Source organism: Oculina patagonica, chromosome 14, assembly GCF_052425735.1.
Source record: "Oculina patagonica isolate OP01 chromosome 14, crgOcupat, whole genome shotgun sequence".
Classification (NCBI taxonomy): Eukaryota; Metazoa; Cnidaria; class Anthozoa; order Scleractinia; family Oculinidae; genus Oculina; species Oculina patagonica.
Genome location: NC_135771.1, coordinates 14,872,279 through 14,878,636, shown reverse-complemented (window position 1 = coordinate 14,878,636; position 6,358 = coordinate 14,872,279). Strand labels below are relative to the sequence as shown.

Here is a 6,358-nt window from a genome sequence, read left to right as displayed (position 1 = left end):
CAGTCTGTCTGGGCTTTAAACATACTGACTTGCTATACTAAAACGTCATCGCCTTAGCATGCATTGCATGCCGTTTATTTATTTATGTAATCAGTCGAAATCAGACAATGACCTTTTAAAACAAAAACATACATACCGGCATATTGAATTACAAGTAAAAATCTGGGACGAGTCTTGTCTCGCAGTCGCTTGTGTGACTGGTGGCTGTGGCTTTGGCTCCTTATTTTTTAAGCGATGACGTAGGCTTCGCTTTATGCCACGGGCCGTCGACCGGTTCTGTTTCGCACGATCGACCCACCAAATAGGACTTGAAACTAACTACAGGAATATATGAGACGTGAACAGAGATCAAGTTTTGCACAACAAGAAATCGCCGCGAAGAGCACAAAGCAAAATACTTCTGGGAAGTTAGAAAGGACTTAAGGAGGCTCGATGTAGTTTTTTTAGCCCTAGGGTGGTCTTTTTAAAAATGAAAATTATCTAGGAAGCCAATCTTCGATTTTCGCCAAAATACACCACAATGGTCAAATATGACCAAAGTTTATTTTTTTACCGGTCACTAAGTCACAAAGGTTACCATAGCAACGATTGTCGTTTTCTTTTGTTTTTAAACAAGGCCGATTTTCTCGAAATCTAGACTGACACTTAGTATTCATTTTTTAATATTACAAAGAACAGTACATTAACTACCTGTAGACGAAATTTAAAAAAAATCTGTAAGAGCGTTTTCAAGTAAATCGGGAATGTAGTTTTTCGCAAGGTTTTATGGTTTCCCACAGTTGGCACTCCATATCTTTCATCAAATTAAAGCATCAAGAATCTTCTCTTTGGTGAAATATCTTCGATGGTTATAAACATTTTTTAACTTGAAAGGAGCTCTGTCAACGGCTACGATTACGAAATGATTAATTTTCGAAAACTGCGCTCAGACAATTCGAAACAACGTAAAAGCGCGTATTTCATCTTAAACGGAATAACTTTAAAATGCTCCTACATAACTCTTTGAGAAATGGTCAGCAATAAGAATGATGTTTGCGCTTTTTATTTAGGTTTGTTTAGCTTTGCGAATAATTGCGAAGTCGTCAATACTGTTTGCTAAGAACGATTAAATTTATGAAGACAAAGGTTTCTGATAAAGCAAAATGGTTTTTGAATGGAATTGTGGTTTGCTTCACTTGCCCCAGTCTGCTGTTACATAGTGATCTTGGCATCCCCTCAGGGGATGCCAAATTCACTAGGGATCTTGGGAACGGGGGTGCCTAAATTTGGGGGATGCCAAGATCACTGCGACAGGGGTACTCCTTATATTTTTAGCGCTTAAAAGTGGTTTGAAGCACTAACTGGGAAATTCCTAACATTTGTTGTCTCATATATTTCGAACGGGGTCTGTGAAATATAATCACACAATGCTCCCTAGAGAATTTTCTTTTACCTTTCTGAATATATCACCTACTCTGAAATGGGACAACAAACAAACGAACCCCAAAATGTCTATTGCCAGTCTGTCTGGGCTTTAAACATACTGACTTGCTATACTAAAACGTCATCGCCTTAGCATGCATTGCATGCCGTTTATTTATTTATGTAATCAGTCGAAATCAGACAATGACCTTTTAAAACAAAAACATAGTATTCATTTTTTAATATTACAAAGAACAGTACATTAACTACCTGTAGACGAAATTTAAAAAAAATCTGTAAGAGCGTTTTCAAGTAAATCGGGAATGTAGTTTTTCGCAAGGTTTTATGGTTTCCCACAGTTGGCACTCCATATCTTTCATCAAATTAAAGCATCAAGAATCTTCTCTTTGGTGAAATATCTTCGATGGTTATAAACATTTTTTAACTTGAAAGGAGCTCTGTCAACGGCTACGATTACGAAATGATTAATTTTCGAAAACTGCGCTCAGACAATTCGAAACAACGTAAAAGCGCGTATTTCATCTTAAACGGAATAACTTTAAAATGCTCCTACATAACTCTTTGAGAAATGGTCAGCAATAAGAATGATGTTTGCGCTTTTTATTGCAGTCGAAACGGAGAACACAAAACTATTGTAAGCCACAGAAAATAGCACCGAATTGTGGCTAAGTTTCAGTGGTCGTTTACCTTCTGTAGCGTACGATTTTGTTTATTCTGGTCCTTGTCTATTTCCCTCTTGATGCACGTGCAATGAATATTTATTCAAATTCCCGCGCTTAGTCTGTCATGCGTTTATGCTAAATTAATTGAAGAGAGAATAATTAATGGCGGCACGTTTAACAAGCTCATCCTTACAAATAAGTAATAAACAACATCTACGCAGTTCTTTTATTTTTGTTGTGATCCCAACTTTTTAAACAAAAATATACAAACTTTTAAGACTGAAAGTGCTGAATGATCTTTTCTAAAACCCATTTTGCGATTTCTTTTGCAACAATCTTTCGTTTTTCGATGCATACACGTGTACGTCTATTTATTTATTAACATATTTACACCATTTTGCATACTAAATTACGCACGAGCTGCTGCGTCGTCAAGCGCGGGAATTTAAATAAATATTCATTGCACGTGAATTAAGAAGGAAATAGACAAGGACCAGAATAAACAAAATCGTACGCTACAGCAGGTAAACGACCACTGAAACTTAGCCACAATTCGGTGCTATTTTCTGTGGCTTACAATAGTTTTGTGTTCTCCGTTTCGACTGCAATAAAAAGCGCAAACATCATTCTTATTGCTGACCATTTCTCAAAGAGTTATGTAGGAGCATTTTAAAGTTATTCCGTTTAAGATGAAATACGCGCTTTTACGTTGTTTCGAATTGTCTGAGCGCAGTTTTCGAAAATTAATCATTTCGTAATCGTAGCCGTTGACAGAGCTCCTTTCAAGTTAAAAAATGTTTATAACCATCGAAGATATTTCACCAAAGAGAAGATTCTTGATGCTTTAATTTGATGAAAGATATGGAGTGCCAACTGTGGGAAACCATAAAACCTTGCGAAAAACTACATTCCCGATTTACTTGAAAACGCTCTTACAGATTTTTTTTAAATTTCGTCTACAGGTAGTTAATGTACTGTTCTTTGTAATATTAAAAAATGAATACTAAGTGTCAGTCTAGATTTCGAGAAAATCGGCCTTGTTTAAAAACAAAAGAAAACGACAATCGTTGCTATGGTAACCTTTGTGACTTAGTGACCGGTAAAAAAATAAACTTTGGTCATATTTGACCATTGTGGTGTATTTTGGCGAAAATCGAAGATTGGCTTCCTAGATAATTTTCATTTTTAAAAAGACCACCCTAGGGCTAAAAAAACTACATCGAGCCTCCTTAAACAAAATATAAACGAAAGGGACAAATTATATTTGACGAGTTCTATTAGATTCAGTTAACAATTGGCCTGTGTAAACAATAACGAGACCGCGTTTGACCGGCAGCTCGAGAGAAGTATCGTATATCCTATATAAGGCTTATACCAGATGTCACACTACAAGATAACGCAACGTTTGTTGAACAATCATTCAATGCAGAAGTTGTCAGCTACTTTTATTCAGTATTCGTTTATTTTTGACAAATTTCCTGAAAATTATTTAAAACCCCCTTGAGAAACGTCATCGCTTCTGCATGTATTGCGTGCCGTTTATTTGTTTTGTCCGCAGAAACGGTCGCAAAATCGACTACAACATGAGACTCTTTTCCGATCTTCCCCGATTTCTTCTCGTTTCTTAAGTGACGAATTACAATTGTACCCTTCGAGCATTGAATATAATTACTTTACTACGTGTAACTTGTTATATGCAAAACATACTGTAATACGTATTCGTCTTAGTTCTATTGATGACAAACGTCTCGACAACATGAGCAGAAGTTAGCATAAGAGTCAAGTGGAATGTTGCTTGTCAGTCGATGATGTTAAGTTTTTGATCCTTGAAGCGGATTGGTCAGATTTGTGTAAGGTTTGTAAACAGTGACTAGTCATGAACGAGGATGAGTTCTTCACAGCTCACAAATGAGTTCAGATTCCAACGGTATTCACGGGCTTTGCGGTTCCGATGACCTCTCTACCACTGAGCAGTCAGTTGTCGATAGTTTCGATTCCTTTCTCTATTCGGTAAAATTGGCGTCGGTTTTGTTCAGGTCGTGAATAAGTCCTTTGTAAGATGCTGGTAGTTTACCTATTAACAGCACAACTACCTACAAGTACTTGGGTGTCCATTTAGATCCTACATTGAATTTTGAAACCCACTTCAACAACACCTACAAGAAAGCGGCCGGGAGAGTCACTCTGCTGCGGAAAATTCGTTCTTCCATTACTTGTGCAGCTGCAGAAAACATTTACAGGGCTATGATTATGCCTGTTTTTACCTACTGTAGTCTAATTACACTAAGCTATTCAAATACACGCAGGCAACTGATTCGCAGAATCGAACATCGTGGCTTAAGCTGCATATCTTCAGGACTGGAAAACAAGACTGACATCCGTATTCCATCAGTTGCAATTGACAGTTATTTGAAAAGCAAAGTCAGTCTCTGTGTTTTTGATTGTCTACTTGGAAATGCGTGTACTCCTTTTAAAAACTATTTTAAAAGAGTTAATCACAGTGTCAATACTAGGAACAGATTTTCCTCTACCGAACTGCCGAAAATGAAGCTAGAGTTTGGCCGTCGGAGTTTTTCGTTTTTAGGAGCCTCCGTTTTTAACAGTTTACCGTCGGTCATGAGAAATCTGAACTCTAGGCTTCTATTTAAACAAAAAGTTAAAGAACATTTTTATTTGTAATTTTTATTCATAAGCTTTTATATGTTTTTGACCATTGTAGTTTTAACATTTTTAAACTCTTTTACATTTTTATATTTTTAAAATCTTACAGGACCCCTAAGATAACAGTACTCTCAAGTACTGATGGGTTAATCCTGTTAAAATATTCGTTTATTATTATTATTATTATTATTATTATTATTATTTATTATTGGCGTCGGATGAGTGGTGTCCGTTCCAACTTAACATCTTTCTAGAGTCAGTTTTTATATACCGTACGGTCTTAAAAGTAGCGACCCTCAAAAGAAGCGACAGAAAAAGGCTGGTTAATCTCCTCGTTGCTTTAGGAAATTTACGGTCAGTGCATCATTCCTCTATACCGTCGCTTGCATCTAAGCCCGGCGTGTCCAATCGATGAAAATCGATCATCGGAAACCAATCTGTATAATCAATATAATCGATAAAAATCAATCGAGTAATACCGATTGGTTCCATTAATCGATGAAAATCGATACTCACAATTCACGTGCTCTTAATTGTATCGATTTTCATCGATTTTATCGATTATTATCGGTTATAATAAAAACATAAACTATTTATCAATTCTTGCAACATTTGTAAGGCGATACGTACGCATCCTTTCACTAAGTTAGTCTAGTCGAAGTTCTGCGAGTCAAAGCACGAAATGAACGTACTAATAATAGAGGCTATTGTGAAGAGCTACCACGAGTGCCCATTTTCAGTAAAGACAGGAGAGTCTTTTTCCCTTGAGAAAAAAATCGGCGACAGAGGGGAGGCATTTCGAGTTGTTATTGGGGACAACTGGGGCACATTCAAAAGGAGCTTGTGGCAATTATATGGCCGCTTGAGTCAAAGATTGAATGGTAAGTGATCACTGCCCGTTTTACTTCCTTTTGCCTTGTGACAATTAGGTACTACGTTTTAAATATACTCACAATAATAAGCAGCTTAAACCTTTCATCCTTCATGTCTTTATCTTTTCCAACGTTGTTAGTTAGTTTCCTGATCCAGCTGGGCGTTACAAGCGCGGAGGTGGACTAAACGTTCCAGTTGAAATACGGCTAAAGTTGCGCTCAATAGAGTCGGCGAAAATTCAAGAGAAGCTTTCGTTTAATGAGATATTGTATCAAGTACAAGATGTCCAGGGAAACCACTGAAGCTGAAATTGAATCACGGGTTTCAACTGACTAAACATTTCGAAGAGAGTTTTGAACACACTTTCAATCAAGTGTTTCGTTATTTTTACACAGTTAGATGAAAAGCAGCAACTGCACAACAGATCACTTTTTGTGAAGAGGAAAAAATACAATAGGTAAGACTCAATTGCCAATGCGTAGCGCAAACGTATCTGAAATCATTATTAAACGATTGCAACTGACAATCGACATAATCGATAAAAATCGATGAAAATCAATGACAATTGCTGAAAATCGATAAAAATCGATGAAAATCAATACTCACAACTCTGGGTCATCGATTTTTATCGATTTCCGATATCAATCGATTAATTGCTATCGATTATTATCGATTATCGAATTTCATCGATTGGACACGCCGGGATCTAAGCGTGAACACTCGCCGCCGAAACATGATCT

At 36.8% G+C, this 6,358-nt stretch overlaps 1 long non-coding RNA gene across 1 annotated transcript in view; it reads left to right on the top strand.

Annotated features, from left to right (window-relative positions):
- Window positions 1-6,358, top strand: part of LOC144638056 (uncharacterized) — a 72,932-nt gene that overhangs the window by 24,357 nt on the left and 42,217 nt on the right. The window lies entirely within an intron of this gene.